Genomic DNA, 26,364 nt, shown 5'->3' on the forward strand with positions numbered 1-26,364 from the left:
TAATAACTTCCAGAATTCTTTAGTTATAGCACCTTTCTCCTAGGGACCTTAAGGAAGTATGCACAAACCTCCCACTCAGTGTTTTACTCATACACCAACTGATTTGGTTCACTTCAGCAAGTTATATGCATTTTGTGCTTTAAGGTTATGATATTAATGGAGACATCAGCTCCATTAACATGGGGACCATGTTTCATAGGAAGACTCAGAAGACCCATGCTAGAGAAGGTCCAACACTCCTAAGACATCTGGATAGGGGCCTCCATATGTTAGCCTGGCCAAGATGATATGAAATGAGAGATTTATGTACCCAGGTCACAAGCTATATAAACAAAGACAGCCCTACAATGATGCAAAGTGAAGTCACTGCTTCAGATAGCAGATCACAAAGAGTAGCACACAGGGCTCCTTATGATCTCTTTCAACAGCCCCTTTTCTTAACTACCACTGCTTGTACTTGCAATGGTTAGATCAAGGCATTGCTATTTCTCACCATCTGTACCTCTGGCCCTGCACCCAGAAAATGTCAATGTTGGGAGCATAATACCATACTGAGAAGCTTGCCAGATTGCGACTGTGTTTTGAAAATGAAGAGAAATTATTTTAAAGCTTCATAAATGAAACAAAACATCTGTGTCCTATCATAATTACAAGAAACACTAGCACTGAAATAGAGTCCCAATTATTTCAATTATTTCCTCTTGTAACAGAGCAAGCAGGGAATCAAACCCATTTACAGTCTCCATATTACGATAGTTGGAATAATAGAATTTGCCATACTCAGCCCCTGGTATATCCAGCAGGATTAGGAAAGACTCCTGCCAGAAAATCATCCTAGCTACTGCCAACAAATGAACAGAAGGATGAATGGTCTCACAGTATAAAGCGATTTCTTATATTTCATCTTCCTATATAATCTAGGGAGACCACAGCGGCGCACCAAGTTAAACCGCTAAGACTCAGAACTTGCTGACTAGAAGGTCAGCAGTTCAAATGCGCAGGACAGAGTAAGCTTCCGTTGTTAGTCCCAGCTTCTGCCAACCTAGCATTCTGAAGACATGCAAATGCGAATAGATCAATAGGTAGTGCTTCGGCGGAAAGGTAATGGTGCTCCGTGCAGTCATGCTGGCCACATGACCTAGGAGGCATCTACGGACAACGTCGGCTCTTGAGCTTAGAAACAGAGATGAGCATTCCCCCCCCCCAGAGTTGGGCTCAACTAAACTTCATGTCAAGGGGAAACCTTTACCTTTACTATATGATACAGAAGGTCCTTTTTATTTTTAATCCTTTTAAGCAAAATCCATATTCTAGATATTCACTTGATGAATAGAGAAAAACATACATACCTGAAACAGACTGGTTGTATCTGCACACAGAGCACACTCTTACTTCCTTTCTCCCTTCATGAAAGCCAAGAAACCTGAAAATTCTAGTTATCTCTAACTTTCCATTATATATAATCAAGCTTAAAACCATAGCTTGAGGTAGATTTACAAATCTAGTGCTTGTTCAAGAACAATAAGCCATACTTCACACATAAGAGAACTCTACTGTGAATTTCAACTTCCTTTTTAGTACTCCAGCTTGTACAAAAAGGCCAGATATGTCCTCACACACACCCTGCATATCAACTTTTAAATGCAGGACATATGTGAAAATAACTTCGTCTTTCTACCAATTGATTTTACTGTTGCATGTACATCATTTTCTCCTTCCACGTGTGCTACTGATGCATTGAACACATAATAGGAAAGGTTCCAGAAGAAACATGTAACTTAACACATTTAAATTTACTGTCTAATGTCATAAAATATTTCTTAGATGCCATTTCTGAAGACTCTTGCTTTTTCTGGAACATACCTATAGCCAGTGTTGGAAAGATAAGACTAGATCACATTGGTGGCAGACAGGAAAAAAGAGGTATGCATCATCACTATTATGAGAGTTCTGGATTGTAATCCTTAAATCTCTTGGTACTGGGATTACATCCCATTGCATTCAGTCATGCTTATTTCTAAACCTGCATGCACAGGATTGTTCTGCATGAATCAGAAGGGGGGAGGCTTCACACAGCAAGTGGCATTATAAACTAATTTGTACTTTCAAAGTGTAGATGGAATGTAGGAGGCAATAAAAGCACAGTACCGTGACTTTAAAACCCACACAATTCACCAAACTCATGCAGGACAAGGAAGGGTATGCAAAATCTGAACTCTTGTAATTTTCAAAGCAGAAAAGGCTGTAACAAGACAAATCTTTAACATATTCAGAAATATTATGATTGTGTCATAGCACATCTATAAAAACTAATGATCTTCTATGGTACTTCCTTTAAAACAAATTCCCTTATTTAAAAGCAAAGTCTTTTAAAAGCAATTAGAATAGCTAACATAATTACTGGTGTCATGTCAGAATTATTAGCCAAGAATCTAAGGCTCAGATAATAAAATGTTAAATATGCTTCAGTATGACCTTATGTTGTCTAGTACAGTGATTGTGAATAAATAATGTATTGATGTTTGTCATTTACTGATGTATTGTTTTAACTGCTATAGTGACTGTTTAGATGCTAATGCTATGCACTTTGTATATTGTCCTGTTGTAAACCGCACTGAGTCGCCTACGGGCTGAGATAGTGCGGTATACAAATAAAGTAAATAAATAAATAAATGATTGTAACTTGTGGTCTGCAGACCCTCGGGGGACCCTCGGGGGATGAGCAAAGGCTTGAAGTAATATTATGAGCTTTTATAGTAAAGAAAAGAAGGAAAGCAATACAGTAGAGTCTCGCTTATCCGATTTTCACTTATCCAACATCCCATCTTATCTAACGCCCCCTTTTCCTCCAGCATTTCTCCTTCAATTAAAAGAGTGCTCCCCAACTCTCTCTCCATTCCCAATTAGTGAAAAAGGCAAGATGAGGAGGAGGGAGGAAAGGGGGGAAAGAGGCAGGACCGGAAGCAGAAGCGTCCTCCTTCCTTCCCTCTGTGATTTCCATACTTCTATTCCACACCCTGGCACTTCCTGCTGGGTCACTCTAGCCCCAAGGCATAGCCTTATCTTAACCCTTTAAGTCCCTGTTGTTAGTATTCTAGGTGTCTAGCACCGCATCGAACAGGTAACAGTAGGAGACAGTGTATTATCCAACATTTTCATTTATCCAACTTTCTGCCGTTTATGTCAGATAAGTGAGACTCTACTATATATGACGAATGGTCATATGTTGCTATCAAAGATCAAGATTTTTTTTTAATGAATAATGGACAATTGTTTATTTATAGAATTTATATCCTGCCTTTCTCTCAAGGTGAGATCCAAGGCCACATCATTGTCAAAAATTATGAAAATAGCTAGTTGACAGCAACAAAAATGTACTCAGTTCTTGCTAAGTCTGCACATGGTGCAAACATGCAAGTGAATGATACTGACTGGCTGAGGGAAATTATGTGACATTTCCTCTACTGTGTATACAACTAGATATAAGGTTTGTAAGAGAAATGCAGTATTAGCCTTCTCATTATTTACTTAATTAAAATTAACAAGTAATATTAGGGCATAGTTCAGTATTGCTATTTTTATTTTTATTATAGTAATAAATCCATATAGAATAATTCCAATAAAATTATAATAAGCATGTGTGCATTTATCTATTTCTCTCTTCTCTCCAAATTTGAAAACCTCTGATAAGCAACTTGAAATGTTTTATGCATTTCAGGGTTTAAAACCTTAAGGCTTAACTGTTCTCAGGCACAAAAGATATTTATTGTAGTTTCTCTGGTAAAGAAAACATTAAGAAGCTCTGATCAAAATACAGGCAGTCCCCAAATTACAAACAAGATAGCTTCTGCAGGTCTGTTCTTAAGTCAAAACAGATACATTTTTAAGTGTAAGTCCAGCAAAAAATATGTGTTTTTGCTTTGAATCTCAGAGGAAAGGGTTAAGCCCCCTGTGGTGTTTGTTTTGCTGTCTGTGCCCCTGTTCAGATTTCACCTCACTTTCTGTCCCTGTGATAATTAGTTCTTGAAAAGAAATGGCTTGTAGAAACAAGGGTTGGTGATAAAGCTTAGGTTGAAACACCGTTTCCCCATGATAACTCTTTCAGGAGTGAACTTTCCTTCTTGGGGGTAGATTTATCTCACTTCCTGTTGTCTCACCCCATCCTTAACTATGAATTATTTGTAAGTCAGATGTTTGTAACTCAGGGACTGTCTATATTAAATAGTTTTTGTGCAAACTGTCCTCCAGCAAACACACATACACTTCTTTCATTCTTATTTTGCAGGCTGTTTTGCTGGCAAACATTATTCCTCACAGCTGCAATGAACACATTAATGATGATGTGAGACAAACAAAGTTAGTCATTGAATCTCTGTTGGGGGACATTTGGATCCTCACTGTCATACGTTCTTACCAACTGAAGACCAGATGAAGTAAAATCCAACCAACTGTCCTGTAAATTATAGATGCTTTATGTAATGTTGTCACTTGTCTCAATCTCACGAACAAGCTTTAATTGAAGCACATTTCCGTTAAACTCGCAAATTCTGGGTAAATATCTTACGAGTACAAAATGCATCTCTCTAACGCAACAGCTCTGTCTTTTATTCAGATTCTTCCATATCCTATAGTCTCACTTTAGACCAGGATTTTTTTTACCAGTAAAGAACTGCAATACAAAACTACTGCATTACTCCCAATGTTTATATCAAAATTTCTGACAATGATGAAGCAGACTGGATTCAGCTGGACAAAGAACAGCAACATTTCTAGTCACCATGGCAGAAAACTAAATACAGCAGGCAGTGCCAAGTGCATGGTTTTCATAATAGCATTCTCTCCACATTTGCCGAGGGAAATCAATTTCACACACTAAAATTCCATCAGAATACTTTTTGTTGGACAGCTTGCATGACTCATTTGTACTCAATCTGATATGAAATCATTTCAAAATGATACAAAGAATTAAAATGCATATGGCAAGCACAGACAGCAGAAACTGGTTACCAAAAAGCAGGTCTAAAGCTCATTTAGTGTGTTTATACCCTAGAAGAAATAAATTGTGGTTTATTTAGGCAGCTAAGGAGAGTCATTCTGGGCTAGTCCTTGAATGGGAGATCGCCAATGTATACCAGGTGGAGTAGGATATATTTCAGAGGAAGGACTGGCAAAACAACCTGAGTATTCATTGCTTAAGAAAATCTTATGAAATTTATGAGATCACTGTAAGTTAAACAGGTGACCTGAAAGCACATGCATGCACACAAACACACCAAAACAAAAACAATCTTTTCTGAGCAGCCATACTTTCTTAACATGTCCTTTCAAAATGAAAGATACATTTTCACTTATCAGCTTCCATGCAAGTTTATTACCAACAGGTTTTCCACCTTCTTAGGAGCATTTAAACACACGGTGCAAACTATTTTTAAAAGACTATTTTCAAACCCAAATAAAAATGAAAAACGAACAGCAATAACATCAGCTACTTAGTGAGTTTTTTTGTGTCAGGAGAGACTTGAGAAACTGCAACTTAGGTAGCTGAAAACTATCAACAACTATAAATAGCTAAGAAAATCTGTTCCTAATATACTATGACTCAAAATAGAGCGCAGGTTCAAATCATTATAAAGCCTATTGGAGGGTCTAAATACCTTGAGAGACCAGATCCCATCTCATCTTGGATGCTAACTAGGGTCAGCCCTGGTGAGGACTTGATGGGAGAGAATCAAGGAATATTATAATTTGGAGTAAGGAACTGGCAAAACATCTCTGAGAATACTTCGCCTAAGAAAATCCCATGAAACTTATGGAGCTGTCAAATGTTGGTTGGCAACCTGAAGGCACACACATACACACACACAGAGGTGGCAGGACAAAACAAGATTGCCACAACTTTTCTACCCCAAATCCTCTGCAAAATAATCACTAAGCTGTTTTCCACCACCTCCATACATACACACTCACACACCGACTTCACAATTTACCTTAAATGGTGGAATAATAGTCTGCAAACCATTCTTACTTTATCTTGTATATATGTGCTTGCATTAATCATTTGATTAAGCTCATAGGAATACATAAATTCTATCTATACTAGTGCAACTAAAGCAGTGGTTCCTCATCCAGTGCTGGTCCCTGAGTCATTGGCTGCCTGTCCTTGGAAGGTTTTGAAGAAAATAAAGAAACAATTGTACTTAAGGCACAGAAATGTAGTGCCAGGCAATGTGCGGAGGAAATCATTTCCAATCTTCCACATCAGAAAAACACAGAACACAAGGATATAAGACATAGAAAATCTTGACACCAAAAAGTATTTTCCTCCATAAGTTTAAAAAAAAAGGATTACAGCCACCCTCACTCAGCATCTCTTCTCCTATCAGCAAGTTAAATTAAGGCTGCAAGAGAAGAAGGACATGAACCGCACACACAAATGCTTCCGGACACAAACCAACCACTGGCTGGTGAAGCCAAAAAATAAATAAAAAAGATCTCCCTGCGGGGATGTCTTACCACCAAGGTTCCTGACATATTTCCGGAAGCAGGTTGAACTAGTTGCAGAAGAACAAGGAGCAACTAAAACCAGGCCTAAACAGCCAGAAGGCTGGGATTGCAATTCTTTTGCCCTGCCTCACTTACATTCAGATACACACTCACACAGCTCACCAGATAATTATAGAGCACCCAGAAGTCATCCATGCTTACACGCAATCATCACCATCGTGAGTTCAAGTAAGTTTTCTTAAAATCACAGAGCAAAGATATAAATATAAAGACACCCCCACCTCCTCGTAAGACAAAGACAGAGGCAGCAACAAACCTTTCCCTTACAAGACCTTGATTTGATCCTTAAACCCTTCCAACAAGCTCTGGCACAAAGAAATCTGGAAGGTCAATGTCTCCCCACTGCCATCGAGACAGCACAGCATTAATACACCCTAATATCACACTAAGTGATGTTAGGAGAGAATGCTTCTGGAACATGGCCATACAGCCTGGAAAACTCACAATAACCCAGTGATTCTGGCCATGAATGCCTTTGACAACACATTACACTAAGTGTCCTTTAAATCTGCCTGGCGAGCTTCCGGTATTGTTAACCAGAGTGGGTTTGAGCCTCGCCTCTCGCACCTTTCGTTATTCCACCTGTAGCTAGAATGGAGATGGCAACTTATCTTGATAAGGATGAAATTGGAAAAAGTGTGTGTGGCAGTGGTTTCCTTAACCTTGGAGTACTACACTGCTTGTTCATGTGGGGCAAGCAAAGCTGAGAAGGACACCTGTCAGATTCTCAGCGAATGAAAGTGACTGGAGAAGAGTTGGGGGACATGTTTCTGTGTAGGGTCTCCATAGTTTGTGTGCAGGGGTGCTCTATATGTGTGTGTGTAAGTAAAGGCTCTGTGTGTGTAGGGGGCTGCCTATGTGTTGTTGTTCTCTTTGTGTATGTGTGTGTAAGGTATCTGTGTGCGTTTAGGGCAGGCATGAGCAGACTTGGGCCCTCCAGGTGTTTGGACTTCAGCTCCGACAATTCCTAACATTAGGAATTGTGGGAGTTGAAGTCCAAAACATCTGGACAGCCCAAGTTTGCCCATGATTGGTTTAAGGGCTCAGTATGCAGGTAGATGTGTATGAGTCAAGGTTTTGTGTGTCGTGTTATGTCATGTGTATGGGGGTCCATGTGTGCATGAGTAGAGTATGTAAGGACTGTGTGTGTTTGGTGTAGTAGAGCAGGCATGGAGCAAACTTGGGCCTTCCACGTATTTTGGACTTCAACTCCCACAATTCCTAATGTGGGAGTTGAAGTCCAAAACACCTGAAGGGCCCAAGTTTGCCCATGCTTGGTTTAGTGGCTCAGTATGCGGGTAGATGTGTGTGAGTTAAGGCTCTGTGTGTTGTTGGTTTGGGGGGGGGGGGTCTCTATTTATGTCTTGAGTTGAAGCTGTGTATGGGCTGGTGTGTGGCTATTTGTATATCCATAGGTGTATGTACATGTATATAATATGTGTGAGTAGGGACTCCATGTCTGTAATGTTGTGTATGTGTGTTTTGGGGGGTGTCCCTATGTCTTGAGTTGAAGCTGTGTATGGGCTTGTGTGTGGCTGTTGTTTGTATATCCATAGGTGTATGCATATGTATATAATATGTGTGAGTAGGGACTCCATGTCTGTAGTGTTGTGTATGTGTGTTATTTTTTGAGGGGTGTCTCTATTTATGTCTTGAGTTGAAGCTGTGTATGGGCTTGTGTGTATTTGTATATCCATAGGGGTATGCATATGTATATAATATATGTGAGTAGGGACTCCATGTCTGTAGTGTTGTGTATGTGTGTTATTTGGGGGGGGGGGTCTCTATTTATGTCTTGAGTTGAAACTGTGTATAGGCTTGTGTGTGGCTGTTGTTTGTATATCCATAAGTGTATGTATAGGTATATAATGTGTGAGTAGGGACTCCATGTCTGTAGTGTTGTGTGTGTTATTTCTTTTTTGGGGGGTCTCTATTCATGTCTTGAGTTGAAGCTGTGTATGGGCTTGTGTGTGGCTGTTAGTATATCCATAGTGTTGTGTATGTGTGTTTTGGGGGGGTGTCTCTATTTATGTCTTGAGTTGAAACTGTGTATGGGCTTGTGTGTGTCTGTTGTTAGTATATCCATAGTGTTGTGTATGTGTGTTTTGGGGGGTGTCTCTATTTATGTCTTGAGTTGAAGCTGTGTTGTTTGTATATCCATAATGTTGTGTATGTGTGTTTTGGGGGATGTCTCTATTTATGTCTTGAATTGAAGCTGTGTATGGGCTATGTGTATGGCTGTTGTTTGTATATCCATAGGTGTATGTATATAATATGTGTGAGTAGGGACTCCATGTCTGTAGTGTTGTGTATGTGTGTTATTTTTGAGGGTGTTTCTATTTATGTCTTGAATTGAAGCTGTGTATGGGCTATGTGTGTGGCTGTTGTTTGTATATCCATAGGTGTATGTATATAATATGTGTGAGTAGGAACTCCATGTCTGTAGTGTTGTGTATGTGTGTTATTTTTGAGGGTGTTTCTATTTATGTCTTGAGTTGAAGCTGTGTATGGGCTTGTGTGTGGCTATTTGTATATCCATAGGTGTGTGTATATGTATTTAATATGTGTGAGTAGGGACTCCATGTCTGTAGTGTTGTGTATGTGTGTTATTTGGGGGGGGGGATCTCTATTTATGTCTTGAGTTGAAGCTTTGTATGGGCTTGTGTGTGGCTGTTGTTTGTATATCCATAGGTGTGTGTATATGTATATAATATGTGTGAGTAAGGATTCCATGTCTGTAGTGTTGTGTATGTGTGTTATTTGGGGGGGATCTCTATTTATGTCTAGAGTTGAAGCTGTGTATGGGCTTGTGTGTGGCTGTTGTTAGTATATCCATAGTGTTGTGTATGTGTGTTTTGGGGGGTGTCTCTATTTATGTCTTGAGTTGAAGCTCTGTTGTTTGTATATCCATAATGTTGTGTATGTGTGTTTTGGGGGGTGTCTCTATTTATGTCTTGCATTGAAGCTGTGTATGGGCTTGTGTGTGGCTGTTGTTTGTATATCCATAGGTGTATGCATATGTATATAATATGTGTGAGTAGGGACTCCATGTCTGTAATGTTGTGTATGTGTGTTTTGGGGAGGGGGTCTCTATTTATGTCTTGAATTGAAGCTGTGTATAGGCTTGTGTGTGGCTGTTGTTTGTATATCCATAGGTGTGTGTATATGTATTTAATATGTGTGAGTAGGGACTCCATGCCTGTAGTGTTGTGTATGTGTGTTACTTGGGGGGGGGGGGTCTCTATGTCTTGAGTTGAACAGCTTGTGTGTGGCTGTTGTTTGTATATCCATAGGTGTATGTATATGTATATACTATGTGTGAGTAGGGACTCCACGTCTGTAGTGTTGTGTGTGTGTGTGTTTTGGGGGGGGGTCTCCCTATGTGTGGGTTATGTGTGTAGCTTGGCAGAGCCCCCTCCCTCTCCCCAAGCTCTCCAGATAAATAAATAGAAGGAAGGAAGGGCCCCCTAGAAACCGCCTTTTCGCCTCAAGGCCCCCCCCCCTCCTTCCAACCGCCCTCTCCCCTCTCACCAAGGAAACGTCTCCTTCTGCGCCCAGCTCGCGCTGCCTGCCTGCTTCCTTGCTCGCTTGCTTCCTTCTCCTCGGGCCACGCCCCCTTCGCTGCCTCCTTCCTCGCGACCCAGCCCCAAAGCCACGCCCCCCGGAGCCACGCCTCCCCTCCACGAAGCCACGCCTCCCCTTCTCTCGCCCAGAGTCAGCCTCAGGGCACGGCGCGCGCACGCGTGCGGGTGAGAGGCCGCAGAGGTCCACGTCACGTGACGAGGGAGAAGCAAGGTAAGAAGGCGGGAAAAAGGGATCTCTGCAAAAGTACAAAGTACACACAACCAGTTTGGGGAAACCACACACTTAAAATACTTCTAAGCCCTCCCACTACCTCTGAAAGGGGGGGAGGAGGGTTATTCACATTCCTCTGTCATAGCAACGGCCATGGCAACAGGCATTGAAAGCCCTTGGGGAAACTACACACCCCAGAAGCCCATTGGGATGTTGCCATGGCAATTAAAACGGAACCAAATGTACTGTCACACTGTAATGTCATAGAAGCCCTGTATTGTTAGGTTAAACAAACAAACAAAAAACACTCAAGGTGCATCTGATATAATAACATAATGTAGTATAATATATTATATATACAATTATTATATTGTAATGCAATTCAATGTAATAATAATATGATATAATTATATATTTTATATTACATGTAATATTGCTAATAATATTACAATATAATGGTATAGTACAATATAGTAATATATAATACTGATATTGTATTATGCTTTATTTATTTATCATGTCATCAGCAACCATACCATTATATTGCATTTCTAACAGAACAAAACAAACAAGCAGATAAAAAAACCCACAAATTTTGCAAACTTGGTAGTTGATTAAATGTCCTTTGACCAGTATCTGGCCACTTGGAGTGCCTCTGGTGTTGCCGCAAGAAGGTCCTCCATTTTGCATGTGGCAGGGCTCAGGGTGCATTGCAGCAGGTGGTCGGTGGTTTGCTCTTCTCCACACTCGCATGTCGTGGATTCCACTTTGTAGCCCTATTTCTTAAGATTGGCTCTGCAATTCGTGGTGCCAGAGTGCAGTCTGTTCAGCGCCTTCCAAGTCGCCCAGTCTTCTGTGTGCTCAGGGGGAGTCTCTGATTTGGTATCGCCCACAGATTGAGGTGCTGGGTTTGAACCTGCCACTTTTGGACTCTCACTTGCTGAGGTGTTCCCGCAAGTGTCTCTGTAGATCTTAGAAAACTATTTCTTGATTTAAGTCGTTGACGTGCTGGCTGATACCCAAACAAGGAATGAGCTGGAGATGTCTCTGCCTTGGTCCTTTCACTATTGGCTGCTACTTCCTGGCGGATGTCAGGTGGTGCAATACCGGCTAAGCAGTGTAGTTTCTCCAGTGGTGTAGGGCGCAGACACCCCGTGATAATGTGGCATGTCTCATTAAGAGCCACATCTACTATTTTAGCGTGGTGAGATGTGTTCCACACTGGGCATGCGTACTCAGCAGCAGAGTAGCATAGCACAAGGGCAGATGTCTTCACTGTGCCTGGTTGTGATCCCCAGGTTGTGCGAGTCAGCTTGCGTATGATATTGTTTCTAGCGTCCACTTTTTGCTTGATGTTCAGGCAGTGCTTTTTGTAGGTCAGAGCACGGTCCAGAGTGACTCCCAAGTATTTGGGTGCGCTGCAATTCTCCAGTGGGACTCCTTCCCAGGTAATCCTCAGAGCTCGGGATGCTTGTCTGTTCTTAAGGTGAAAGGCACATGTCTGTGTTTTAGATGGATTAGGGATTAGTTGGTTTTCCCTGTAATAGGCAGTAAGAGCACCTAGAGCTTCAGAGAGCTTCTGGAAAAAATAGACCCCTGTCTGATTCCACAGCAAGCTGGCTTCAGGAAAGGCAAAAGCTGCACATCGCAAGTGCTGAACCTGACTCAGCACATAGAAGATGGCTTTGAAAGGCAGCAGATCACAGGAGCTGTCTTCATAGACCTGTCAGCAGCTTATGATACTGTGAACCACTGCCTCCTCCTGAGAAAAATGTATAACATCACAAAGGACTATCACCTCACCCGCCTCATAGGAAACCTGCTACAAAACAGGAGCTTTTTTGTTGAGTTCCAGGGCCAGAGAAGCAGATGGCGGAAACAGAAGAACGGCCTGCCTCAGGGGAGCTCCAGCAGGAAGGTAACAGTGCTCCATGCAGTCATGCCAGCCACATGACCTTGGGGGTGTCTACGGGCAACACCGGCTCTTCAGCTTAGAAATGGAGGTGAGCATCATCCCCCAGAGTCTAACACAACTAGCCTTTACCTATACATATGTGTATATATGTGTGCGTGTGTGTATATATACACATGTGTGTCTTTGTATATGTGTGTGTACACATATGTACAGAACATACAGACACCAAATGCATAAAGAATAGAAAGCAAGACCAGAGAAAAATTACATACAAACTATACAGACAGTAATAATTACATGATTAATGCGCGCCATTGGTTCAGGAAACTCACAGATACCAAGAATCTAACAGTAGATATGACAATCAACACCTTTTGTGTGATAAGAAACCATTATCCCAAAGCTCTAGGGATAGCTGGCAACGTCCTACTGAATCTCTCACTTTAGCATCACTTTGCTTTTCAGAACACTTCAATCTGTCACTGATTTTAAACAAACTTCAAAGGTAGATTAGTGAAATTGGGGGGCCCCGAGTTCCAATTCACAGTCTACAAAGCCCATGTTGTGATAAATATGTTCCTAAAGTTTTACTTGAAAGGGATAACCTCCTTGTGTGTGGCTTTTTAATAGACCACGACTATTTTCTCAGTATCCAGGGTGCTGTGATTTGCCTCTTTTGTGCTGATATAAAGTGAATAGTATAATTTAATTCCTTTGCAAGTGAGTCAGAAGAACGCTGCCTGATTTTCCCTGAGCTGATGCATGTGTGGGGGTGTTTTGCCACATTAAGCCGCAAGTGAGAAATTCATGTGCCGGATGCCTTCCTGTGCAAAACTTTTGTCCCCCGCACGTCCTCTCCAAATGTGAAGGATCAAGAGGATCTCCTCTTGATGTAATCCAAACTGGCTCATAGGGGGGATTTATATTGGCTCACAATCTTGAACACGTTGAGGCTTGATGCAGCCAGTTTAAATCAGTCCTTATTCTGGACTATATCCAAGCTATAGAAAAAGATATAAATTTCTCCATAGCCTTCCCTTGATCTTTCAATGCCTCTTTATAGAAATTCAATGATCGTTTGGGATGTTTGTTGCAAAAGGTCCAGGTCTGGAAAGGTTTGGCTGAACTGCAAAAGCTCCTGTCTGAAACCTTGGAGAGCTTTCTCCTTCACCTTCTCCTCCTCCGACATATGGAATGTCTGATATAAATCTGATATAAATCAGCTTCCTCTTATACTTCCTAGCTATCTAATTTGGAGCATATCCTCATTAGGAACAGAAGATTGACTCTTATCTATATAATAGTATGATCTACTGTATATAAATGATGGCACAGATTCATCTACACCAGTGTCACAGGGGTCACCAAAGACCATCAAAAAATACAGTATTTTCTGTTGGTCATGGGGGGTTCTGTGTGGGATGTTTGGCTCAGTTCTATCATTGGTGAGGTTCAGAATGCTTTTGAATGTAGGTGAATGATAAATCCCATCAACTACAACTCCCAAGTGTCAAGGTCTATTTTCCCCCAACTCCACTAGTATTCAAATTTAGGCGTATCAGGTATTTGTGCCAGATTTGGTCCAGTGAATGTAAATACATCCTGCATATCAGATATTTACATGACGATTCATAACATTAGCAAAATGACAGTTATGAAGTAGCAACGCAAATAATTTTATGGTTGGGGGTCACCACAACATGAGGAACTGTATTAAGGGGTCGAGGCATTAGGAAGGTTGAGAAACACTGATCTACACTGTAGAATCAATGCAGTTTGACACCACTATTCAATACTAGGAAATAATGGGAGTTTAGTTTGGTGAGGCATCCACCACTCTTTGGCAGAGAAGGCTAAGGACCTTGTGAAACTACATGTCTTACCATTCCTTAGCATTTTATTTATTTATCGTGTCAGGGGCAGACCAAACAGTTGCATTGCATTTTTTAACAAACAAACAAACAAAACGCAAAGTTTGCAAGCTTGGTAGTTGATTAAATGTCCTTTGACCAGTAGCTGGCCACTTGGAGTGCCTCTGGTGTTGCTGCTAGAAGGTCCTCCATTGTGCATGTGGCAGGGCTTAAGATGCATTATGGTAAGTGGTCTGTGGTTTGCTCTTCTCCACGCTCACATATCGTGGGCTCCACTTTGTAGCGCCATTTCTTAAGATTGGCTCTGTACCTCGTGATACTAGAGAGCAGTCTGTTCAGTGCCTTCCAGGTCGCCCAATCTTCTGTGTGCCCAGGAGGGAGTTTCTCACTGATCTCAACCACTGATTAAGGTGCAGGGTTTTAACCTGCTACTTTTGGACTCTAGCTTGCTGAGGTGTTCCTGTGAGTATCTCTTTCGATCTTAGGAAGCTGTTTCTTGATTTCAGCTGTCGGCATCTTCGCTGATATCTGAACAGAGGATGGACCAGAGATGTCACTACCTTCGTCCTTTCATTATTGGCTGCTACTTCCTGATTGATGTCAGGTGGTGCAATGCCAGCTAAACAGTATAATTTCTCCAGTAGTGTGGGATGTAAACATAGTGTGATAACGCAGCATGTCTCATTAAGAGCCACATTCACCATTTTAACGTGGTGCGATGTATTCCATACTGTTGTTGTTTATTCATTCAGTCAGTCGCTTCTGACTCTTTGTGACCTCATGGACCAGCCCACGCCAGAGCTCCCTGTTGGCCGTTGCCACCCCCAGCTCATTCAATGTCAAGTCAGTGACTTCAAGAATACCATCCCTCCTTCTTGTCCTTTGTCAGCCCTTCTTCCTTTTTCCTTCCATTTTCCCTAGCATTATTTTATCAAAATTGGTCATTGCTCTCCTCCCAAGAAGTAAACGTCTTCTGATTTCCTGGCTGCAGTCTACATATGCAGTAATCTTTGCACCTAGAAATACAAAAGGCTGTTACTGCCTCCACATTTTCTCCCTCTATTTAACAGTTATCAATCACTCTGGTTGCCATAATCTTGGTTTTTTATATATATTTAACTGCAACCCAGCTTTTGCACTTCCTTCTTTCACCTTGGTTAGAAAGCTCCTCAGCTTCTCCTCGCTTTCAGCCATCAAAGTGGTATCATCTGCATATCTAAGATTGTTAATGTTTTGTCCAACAATTTTAACTCCAACCTTGGATTCATCATTCCACTTTTAGGAATTGTGAGAATTAAAGTCCAAAACACCCGGAGGGTCCAAATTTGCCCCTGCCTGGTGTAGATGCACCTCATGCTATCATCTAGTGCTGAGATTTTACTTTTATGATGACCATTATCAACAGGATGAGACCACAAAATGGGCCTGGGCTCGCAACTATTGCATAAGTCTTCAAAGGAAAGTAATGATTGTGTAACGCTGGGGGCAGAAGAGCCATATATGGTGAGTTGCCTCGGGAGTCTGTTCCCCAGTTGGTACATCTTGCTTTCCCTTCTTCTTCTTCTTTTTTTTATTTTTTTGACTGCCTTTTGTCAGTTTCCTCTCCCTTTGTTGGGTGTTGCTGTCTGCTGAGCAGAAAGATCACCGCCTCCTACTCCTTGCATCTTTCTGCTGTCATTTAGACTGAAGAACAAGGGCAGGAAGTTGCGAAGGCTATGTGAAGACAGCTCCCGTTTTGAGGAACAAAATATCCCTGACTGCAGAAATTTGAAATGCACTCGCTCTCCGTGTGATTTCTCCGCAAAATCTGACCTCCAAATGTTAACATTCCTTCCTCTTCACCTCCTCCTCTCTCTTTTTCATTAAATTCCCTCCTACTCACATTCTCTGCTCCAGCTACATTAACCTAAGACTCAGCTACTCAACACCCAGCATCCAACTGGCACTAAAAGCCATTTAAAACAATCTGTTTCGCTTGCATCCAACCTGGTTTCTTAACATCACCCTGGGAGTTTTACCTCGTTGTGTATTCCATTTCAATGGGATAAAATTAATAATGCGGGCTGGCACATTTTCTGTTTAGCCCAATCACTACTTTCCAATACGCTGCTAATGGCACGTTACAATACAATATCTCATTTTACAGACCAAATATTTCTATATAACTGTTGCTACCTACCAAAGAAGGGGAAGACATTTTGGATAATGCCTTCTTACGGTATAAGCAGCACAAATACACATTTGATTTTGCACAAGGTTTGCTAATAATGTCTCTGTTTTCATCATCAGGATTCAAATATTAGTGAGTTAAAGAACTGAGCTGCTGAACTTGTTGAGCGAAAGGTCACAGGTTCGAATGTGGGGAGTGGCGTGAGACCCAGCTTCTGCTAACCTAGCAGTTTGAAAACATGGAATTGTGAGTAGATCAATAGATACCGCTCCGGCGGGAAGGTAACAGTGCTCCATGCATACATGTGGGAGAATTGGCTGTCTTCAAGGCCATTTCCCAGGGGGTGCCTGAATGTTTTACCATCCTGTGGGAGGCCTCGCTCATGTCCCTGCATGAGAAACTGGAGCTGACAGACAGGAGCTCACCTTGCTCCCCAGATTCAAACTGCCAACCTTTCAGTCAGCAGTCCTGCCTGCACAAGGATTTAACCCATTGCGCCACCGGGGGCTCTTTGATTCCAAATGATCTGCTTTGAATTGGATTATATAATTCTACACTGCCATATGGAGCCCACGGTGGGTTAAACACTGATCTGCTGAACTTGTTGAACGAAAGGTCGCAGGTTCGAATCCGGGAAGCGGCATGAGCTCCTGCTGTCAGCTCCAGCTTCTGTCAACCTAGCCGTTCAAAAACATGCAAGTGCGAGTAGATCAGTAGGTACAGCTCCAGCAGGAAGGTAATGGAGCTCCATGCAGTCATGGCGGCCACATGACCTTGGAGGTATCTACGGACAACGACAGCTCTTCGGCTTAGAAATGGAGATGAGAAGGAGGAAAAAGGGTAAAATACAATGCCATGACTCATCTTTGCCATAAGTTATTGTGACATTCAAATAAGGTGAATGCTTTTTTCTTCATGCCTTGTGACTGTTGCTTATAACTCTATGACTGTCTTTTGGGATGAAAGAAGGAGTTAAATTAATGTGCAATTCATAACATGGGGATCCCGCATCCTACTACACTTGAGTCTAAATTCACTTATGGTATAATAGCTCTTCATCTTCCCTTACAGACCAAAATCAATAATTTGTCACATGGGAAGTGAAAGAGGATAAGAAAACACATAGTGGTTTTGGTTAGGCACCAAAACAAACCACTGAGTAGTTTCAAGTTCAACAAAGAACCATATAATATTGCAGAGATTTCAGACTCTACAAGACTTTTCATTATTTTGCATATAAATAGATACGTATAAGGGCCACCAAGATTATCAAAGATCTGGAAACCAAGCCTTCTGAGGAGGAATGACTTTGGGAGTTATTGACAGGTGATATAACTATATTTTAATATTTGAGGAAATGCCACATAAAAGATGGAGCCAGTTTGTGTTCTGCTGTTCCAGATACTACAACATGAACCAGTGGCTTCAAACTACTTGAAAATAGATTTTATCTTAACATAAGGACATATCTCAGGGTTGCTTTGGGCTAAATGCAATTCAGAGCTAAGTATATATGGCTTCTATTGAACTCTGGGGTGCATCTACACTGCAGAACTGATGCAGTTTGACACCACTTTAACTGCTATGGCTCAATGCTATGGAGTCCTGGGAACTGTAGTAGTAAAACCACAAATGGCCTAATCTTATAGCAGTGGTTCCCAACCTGTGGTCCGTTGACCACCAGTGGTCCACAAGAACTAAAATATGGCCTTGCCATTACTGCACCATTGCCGCGAGAGCGACTGGTCTTGCGAAACTCTCTTATAGTGCTGAGGCTTTTAAAATATGGTTTTCTGTGGGCGAGCAGATGACAACTACTGGGTGGCATATGTTCTGTATCAGAAACTAGAGATGATGTGGTCTATCCAATGCAATTTTCTTGAATCAGCACCCCAAATAACCAAACAGAATGTAAAGTTGACCAAAAACTGATTTGTAACCCTTTTGGTGCTAATGTTAGAGAGTGGTTCCTGGTCAAGTGGTTCCTGGTCAAAAAAAGGTTGGGAACCACTGTCCTGTAGAATTGAACAATGGCAGGGAAAGTGGTGCCAAGCTGCATGAATTATGCAGTGAAGATGCAGCCTTAGTTTCAGATAAGATCTGGATACAGAGGGTCGATTTGTTGTTGAAGGGTTTCATGGCCGGAATCACTGGATTGCTGTGAGTTTTCTGGACTGTATGGCCATGTTCCAGAAGTCTCCTGACTTTTCAACCACATCTGTGGCAGGCATTCTCCGAGGTTGAGGGATCTGTTGGAAACTAGGCAAGTGAGGCTTATATATCTGTGGAATGTCAGGGTGGGAGAAAGAACTCTTGTCTACTTGAGGCAGGTGTAAATGTTGCAAATGGCCATCTTGATTAGCATTTAATGGCCTTGCAGCTTCAATGCCTGGCTGGTTGCTGCCTGGGGAATCCTTTGTTGAGAGGTGGTAGCTGGCCCTGATTGATTCTTGTCTGGAATTCCCTTGCTTTTTGGGTGATGCTCTTTATTTACTGTCTGGATTTTAGAGGTTTTTTAAAGTACTGGTGGCCAGATGTTGTTCATTTTCGTGGTTTCCTCCTTTTTGTTGAAATTGAGAGGATCTTTTTTAATATTACAATGTCAGTAATGGCACTCCATGGAGTCATGCTGACCATATGATCTTGGAGGTGCCTATGGACAATGCCAGCTCTTTGGCTTAGAAATGGAGATGAGCACTAACCCCCAGAGTTGACATGACTGGACTTAATGTCAGGGGAAAACCTTTACCTAGTGTCAGTAAGCATCTATATCATATTTACTGATATTTTGGAGTCTTTCTTGGCTCATATAAGATTAACTGGTCAGATAAATCCTCCCAGGTGTATATATTTGATTCATTTGCTTACCAAACCTGCAAATCTCAGGACCTTCTTGATTTGCTTAACTTTATACCGCTATTCTTTTGTACTGTGAGGCTTCAAGTAGTCTAGTTCGAAAGACAAAAATGTTATTGAATGTTTAATACGCGGAATTAAGAAAATGGATGGCCAAGTAAGTACGAGGGCTTTGAGATAGTTAAAGCAATTAAATTAAAGGGGGTTGAACTGTACATGCTCTATTAATCCCATCACAGCTTCAATAACAGCTTTAACATCTTAATTGCTCACGATCTCCAATAAAGGAAGGAAGGGAGAAAGAAGGCGCAAAATCCACTGAAGGTGACAGCTGCAACTTGGCAAAGACATGTCAATATAAGCAGTTCGCAGTAGAGAAAAGCCAAACTTTTTCATTAAACAAACCCTTCTAAAATCCATTGTAAGGAATTTCCTCAGTAGACGAGTCTTCCAAATACTGTCACTGCGAATAATAAAAAGCATGTTTAATTTCTTCATACTCATTTTTCCTGCAGCTGTTCCACTGACAATGGTATGAATTGAAATCTGTTGCAAGGAAATAAAATGTGTTTCTCCCGCACATCCAGCTTGATGGTTTTGTCATAAGCACCCCGTGCTTCTCATATAGGGGTCTATGCTATGTATTACGTTAATCATGCCTTTTTAAAAATGTACTTCAATTTACAAATCTTCTTTTGAATGAAGATCAGCTGTAGGGCTCCCATCTGGTATGGATTGCGGCTGATGCAAGTTTCCTGATGCAATTTTCTGCCCCCATTGCTTTCCCCCCCAAAGCAGTTTACTCAACATACAGAGCACTGATTGCAAAAGAACAGCGTATATCTGGGTCAATACAGAGAAATGGGTGAAAGAATTGGGAGACATATTATTCCTTCATAAGATACAAGGAAATCATAGCAGTATAAATTAAAATGGCTTCACCCTTTACATTCAGCTCTGGGAAATCTGGGTTTGTCTTCCCTGGGGAAGTTAAAGAGGAGATGACCCAATTCCATGTTAAGAAGCAATTTACTGAAATAAGCTGTTGAGATCGCATACGTTTCAATATAAACCCCACCTTTAGGAGCAATTTTCCTTATTTGGTCCTTACCAAAAATGCTGCCTTTCCTGATTTAAGGAAGCTGCTTTAATACAGTAGCTGCAAATAAGCAGGTGGAAAGAGAACTATTGATTTTACATTTGTGGAGGTAATTTCATTTTCTTAATTTGTTTTTAATTGATTATTTAAACCAATTTTATGGTAAACTAGCTGTCCCCTGCCTTCGTTGCTGTGGCCCAGTCTGTGTATATGTGTATATATATGTGTGTGTGTATGTGTATTTGTGTATATACATGAGGTTTTGCGCATGCGTTGTAATGTATTTTTTATTTTTTGACTTAAGTCTCATCTGCTGTGTTTTTCCATGTTTTTATGAGTGATGGTGACTTGTTGGCCTGATAGGTGTATTGTGTCCAAATTTGGTGTCAATTCATCCAGTGGTTTTTGAGTTATGTTAATCCCACAAACGAACATTACATTTTTATTTGTATAGATTAGCCATCCCCTGCCACGCGTTGCTGTGGCCCACTCTGGTGGTCATGGGTGTTCTGTGTGGGAGGTTTGGTCTAATTCTATCGTTGGTGGTGTTCAGAATGTTCTGTGATTGTAGGTGAACTATAAATCCAAGCAACAACAACTCCCAAATGCCAAGATTCTATTTTCCCCAAACTCCACCAGTGTTCACATTTGGGCATATTGAGTATTCATATAGAGTTTGAGTCCACAGTGCTATCTGGATGTAGGTGAACGACTCAAAAACCAAAGGACACTGTCCACCAAACGCTTCCAGTGCCAAGTTTGGTTCAATTCCATCGTTGGTGGGGTTCAGAATGCTCTTTGGTAGTAAATCCCAGCAACTGCAACTCCCAAATGACAAAATCAATTTTTTTTGAGTGAAGGACATACATTGGGTTGTTAGGTGTCTTGTGTCCAAATTTGGTGTCAATTTGTCCAGTGGTTTTTGAGTTATATTAATCCCACAAACGAACATTACATTTTTATTTATATAGATGTGGCACACCGGAGACAGAAAATACTATTCTTTGTAAAGTAGCTTCCTGGAACTATAACTTACAGATAGTTATAGGGTGGCTTCAACACCTACCTATAATACCACTTTGAACTATGACCATAACTGTCATGGATCTACGCAACTCTGAGATTTGCAATTTGGTGTATTTAGTAGGGTTTTGATTTTGGGGTAAATCTTGCCCTGTTTTGTGTTCCGGCTTTTGCTGGGGTGCCCAATCGGTTTTTGGGGAGCCTTCCGAAATCAGGAGGGTTGTTTTCGGTTCTTTCGGTTTGAGGCCCTGAAAATCGATCTTCTTGCCTGGCACCTGCTGTTTCTACCCTAGAGTAAGAGGCACTGGCAGGCACACACACTTTCCAGGCCTGCCTGCACATCCCGCCACACTCTCTGAAAGTGTGTGTATAGCAGAGTGTGCAGGCAGGCCCGGAGCGTGGCTGCAGCCAAGCTCCGAGCCTGCCTGCCTGCACGGCCCACCACACACACGTTCTCTTTCCAAGGCAAGGAGGCAAGTTCAGATGCACACGGAAGCAGGCTTTCGTGTCAAGCAGATTTTTGTGCGGGGAGGGGGCTTCCCGTTTCGTGCTTCTGAAGAAACAGAAGACACAAAAGAAATGGTCGAAACTGTAGGAACAAATTCCGTGTACAACTCTAGCATTTAGACAGAGAATAGACTCTCATTTAACTGGCATTTAATTGGTAGATGCCAGATAAATATGTTTTCTCTTTGTTTAAGAATTATTACAGTAGAGTCTCGCTTATCCAACATAAACGGGCCAGCAGAACGTTGGATAAGTGAAAATGTTGGATAATAACCATTGTCTTGTGGGGTTCCTCAGGGCTCAATATTGTCTCCCATGTTGTTTAACATCTACATGAAGCCGCTGGGGGAGATCATCCGGAGTTTCGGGGTACGGTGTCATCTGTACGCAGATGATGTCCAACTCTGTCACTCCTTTCCACCTGCTACTAAGGAGGCTGTCCAGGTCCTGAACCGGTGCTTGGCCGCTGTGACGGTCTGAATGAGGGCGAACAAATTGAAATTGAATCCAGACAAGACAGAGGTACTCCTGGTCAGTCGCAGGGCCGAACAGGGTATAGGGTTACAGCCTGTGTTGGATGGGGTCGCACTCCCCCTGAAGACGCAGGTTTGCAGCTTGGGTGTGACCCTGGACTCATCGCTGAGCCTGGAACCCCAGGTTTCGGCGGTGACCAGGGGAGCATTTGCACAGCTAAAGCTTGTGCGCCAGCTGCGCCCGTACCTTGGGAAGTCTGACTTGGCCACGGTAGTCTACGCTCTGGTTACATCCCATTTAGACTACTGCAACGCTCTCTACGTGGGGTTGCCTTTGAAGACAGCTCGGAAGCTCCAACTAGTCCAATGCTTGGCAGCCATGATTTTAACAGGAGCGGAGCGCAGGGAGCATACAACCCCCCTGTTGCGCCAACTCCACTGGCTACCGATTTGCTCCCGGGCCCAATTCAAAGTGCTGGCGTTTGCCTTTAAAGCCCTAAATGGTTCCAGCCCAAGCTACCTATCCGACCGCATCTCTGCCTATGAACCCACCAGGACTTTGAGATGTTTCGGGGAGGCCCTGCTCTCGATCCCGCCTGCTTCTCAAGCACGGCTGGCGGGGACGAGAGATAGGGCCTTCAAGGTGGTGGCTCCTCGGCTGTGGAATGCCCTTCCTACGGACATTACACTAGCACCATCTCTAATGGTATTCCGCAAAAAAGTGAAGACCTGGCTGTTTGAGCAGGCGTTGGAATAATTAGTGCAATGATTGGTTAATGAACACTGGAATGGAACAATGGATGACGAATCTGGAACATGTTTTTGATGATGAGACGACAGTGAATCGGTATTGTAGTAACTGTTTATTAATTGTGTAATGTGTTAGGTTGTTAACTGTTTTTATACTGTAGCACTGAATCTTTGCTGTTCATACTTGTTGTGAACCGCTGTGAGTCGCCTTCGGGCTGAGAACAGCGGTATATAAGTAAGGTAAATAGATAAATAAATAAATAAATAAATAAATAAATAAAGGAGGAATTAAGGAAAAGCCTATTAAACGTCAAACTACGTTATGATATTACAAATTAAGCACCAAAATATCATGTTTTCAACAAATTGACAGAAAAAGCAGTTCAATACACGGTAACATTATGTAGTAATTACTGTATTTACGAATTTAGAACTAAAACATCGCAATGTATTGAAACAGCTGAGGATCTGGGCGGGAAGCAGACTGCGCTGGATAATACAGAATGATGGATGAGCTAAGGCTGGATAAGCGAGACTCTACTGTATTGCAAAAGGCCTAACGAATACTATACCCCATACTATAACATACCATCATCTCTCTATTATTGACTTGGCATTAATATTGAAATACAGTAATTAAAAGCAAAAAAAGACACAATTCAATGCAATACAGGTTTACTGTATTATATAAACAACATTGTAAATAGAGTATTATTGCTTCTTGTTACTGCCAGTTGCTTAAGTGGTCCTGTTAACTGAGTGTCTATTGTACTTACAAAACTACTAATCCCAGAATGGCAGTGGGTGGTAGCATGGCAGTAACATTGGTATGCATGTGGTACAGCTGTGTAGTGTGAAAGAGGGTAGTGTGCAGAGTCGCCTGTAACAATGGGCTGAGAAGTGACATGTCAGTGTTGAAGCAATCCTAGCGCAGCCTTGCCAAATACCTGCCTTCCACTTGTGGGTTTTTGATCCCCATTCCTGAAGACGCAGAGATGAGGTTTGTGGTCATAAAGCCTTTATGAACTGTTGTCACATTTGTTGCTAAATGTACCAGAAAAAGAGGGTGAGTAACTGATTTGTGTTATAAATGGGTTGCCATTATCATTCCAATGTCAAAAAAGAGAGTGTTAGCTCCATTTTATACTAGTCAGCCCTCCACATTTGCTTCAGATAATTATAATAATCATAATAAGAAGAAGAAGAAGAAGAAGAAACAACAACAACAACAAGAAGATGTACCACAGTTAAAATACATTAAAACATGTAAGGTATATTCAAAGACAGACATAAGACTGGAAAAATGGAAAAAATGGGAAGAAGAAACCCTCATTCTATAGGAGACCCCAATTACCATTTACAGTTGAAATGTACACTATAATCCTTCCTGTTTCTCACGAGTTAAATAGAATAGCTACACGTCACTAATCAATGGGCCCTTCTACACAGCCCTATATCCCAGAATATCAAGGCAGAAAATCCCACATTATCTGCTTTGAACTGGGTTATCTGAGTCCACACTCAGATAATGTGGGATTTTCTTCCTTGATATTCTGGGATATAGGGCTGTGTAGAAGGGCCCTTTGTCATAAAACACACTTTCCTCTCATTTGCCACATTATCCCCTAAGTACCCACAACAAAGGGTACATCTACACTGTTGAATTAATGCAGTTCAACACCAGTTTAACTGCCATGGCTCGATGTTATGGAATAATAGGAACTGTAATTTTACAAAGTGTCCAGCTTTCTTTGCCAAAGAATCCTGGTGCCTCCCCAAACTAGATCTCCCATGAGTCCATAGCATTGAGCCATGACAGTTAAGTGGCATCAAACTGCTTTATTTCTACAATGCAGATGCACCCAAAGTATGAGGCACAATATGTCATTACTTGAAGTGTGTGATATTTATCTTCTACCATTTATTCAGGCCATACCCCCCATAATTAATAGGTTATGTTATACCACAAAAAGAGTGGACATCTCTCTTATTAAGTTGCAATCATAAATCACTATGTTTATATCATCATACTTACTAATAAATTCAATGAATTAAGGAATTAATCAGAAGCAGGTATCTGTAACTATCGCAATTATCTTCCAGATCTGGCTGGAAGGTATTAATACAGACTCCCACTCTCCTGATATGAAGCATCTTCCCTTAACCCAAGTGCTATGGCATATAACACTCAAGTATCTAATTTCCTGGCATTTAATAGAAACAGCTTAATAAAGTAATTCTAAGAGTGAAGGATGTCTGACAAGTTCATTCCTGAGCTCTGACTGTTCCTCATCAAAAAGGCAAAGTGATTCAGGTGTCTACACCCAGTTATTTAATGCCCTCAAACCATTTACCCAACTCCCACAGCTATTGCATAAATTAAATTTAAAGCCCTTTGGGATGAAAAGTGCTGCATAATGAAAGGTGGTGTCATTTTGAAGGTTAGGAAGGATCAGATACAAGACTGCAGTAGCAAATCTTTTGGGACATCTTCACAGAGATTTTTAATGGCTCCCTCCCTGCTTCGCGCTTCTTAAGTTTTCATGTTAACTTTCAAATGACACAGTTTCTAAAGCACATCAAGAAGATCTTCAGAAAGTATAACATCCAGTAAGTGATTTCCTTCCCTTATTAATGTTGTTATGGCAAGTTTGACTTCAGAAATGCAAGATTAAGTATTTTATCGCATGATGCCACTATCCTAAATCATTCATGTTGATCAGGAATAGTAGCAACTTTGAGTCTCCTTTGGCAGATAAAAACTGGGTTTTACTACTACTACTACTACTAATAATAATAATAATAACAACAACAACAATAATCTAAAACTTATATTACGCAGTAGTGAGAGAGCAGGACAATCCCACCACCTGACATTATGCCAGCACAGAGGCAGATCCTGGCTCACCGCACAAAATAAGTGATGGGACCATGAGATGATCTGGATTTATTGACGGGTTTTTCCAGGGAAGTGGTAGACCGGTTATGTGATAGAAACCACCCTGAGTCGCTTCGAGGAGATGGTGGTGAGATGCAAACATAAAATCATTGTAAGTTATTATTACCAAAGATAATGGTCCTGCTTCAATGCTTTGTGCAATAAAGTCCAAAATGACATCCTGGTGTCTGCCCACAAGAACCAGCATCATACTGCGTCAGATCTTTGGTCCATCTTAGTAATGTCCTCATACTCACTGGTGGCATCTTTCCATTTCATGCAAGATTACTTTCTAGACTTCTCTGGTAATCCCCAATGATCTTTGCTCCAAGTACTGGCCAGACTTCACTCTGATCTATCAATGGCAAGTTTGGGAATGTTTGTGTTGATAAACACTGTCCCT

At 41.5% G+C, this 26,364-nt stretch overlaps 1 protein-coding gene and 1 long non-coding RNA gene across 9 annotated transcripts in view; one reads left to right on the forward strand and one right to left on the reverse strand.

Annotated features, from left to right (window-relative positions):
• The window catches only part of ARHGAP12 (Rho GTPase activating protein 12), a 70,676-nt gene extending 60,497 nt beyond the window's left edge, over window positions 1–10,179 (reverse strand). For 6 of the 8 annotated variants that reach the window (XM_060782496.2, XM_060782495.2, XM_060782500.2 and 3 more), the window contains exon 1: window positions 10,096–10,179. The gene's annotated coding sequence lies outside the window, so the exon portion shown is untranslated. Of the gene's footprint in view, window positions 1–6,513; window positions 6,610–10,095 lie in introns of those variants that run through there. The other 2 variants (XM_060782492.2, XM_067470354.1) reach the window with 2 other exon arrangements.
• A 105-nt stretch (window positions 10,180–10,284) lies between these two features.
• LOC132778947 (uncharacterized) overlaps window positions 10,285–26,364 on the forward strand; it is a 58,156-nt gene continuing 42,076 nt past the window's right edge. The window contains exon 1 of the long non-coding RNA XR_009631782.2: window positions 10,285–10,359. This is a non-coding gene — a long non-coding RNA (uncharacterized lncRNA). The remainder of the gene's footprint in view (window positions 10,360–26,364) is intronic.

This window comes from Anolis sagrei, chromosome 6 (assembly GCF_037176765.1).
Source record: "Anolis sagrei isolate rAnoSag1 chromosome 6, rAnoSag1.mat, whole genome shotgun sequence".
Classification (NCBI taxonomy): domain Eukaryota; kingdom Metazoa; phylum Chordata; class Lepidosauria; order Squamata; family Dactyloidae; genus Anolis; species Anolis sagrei.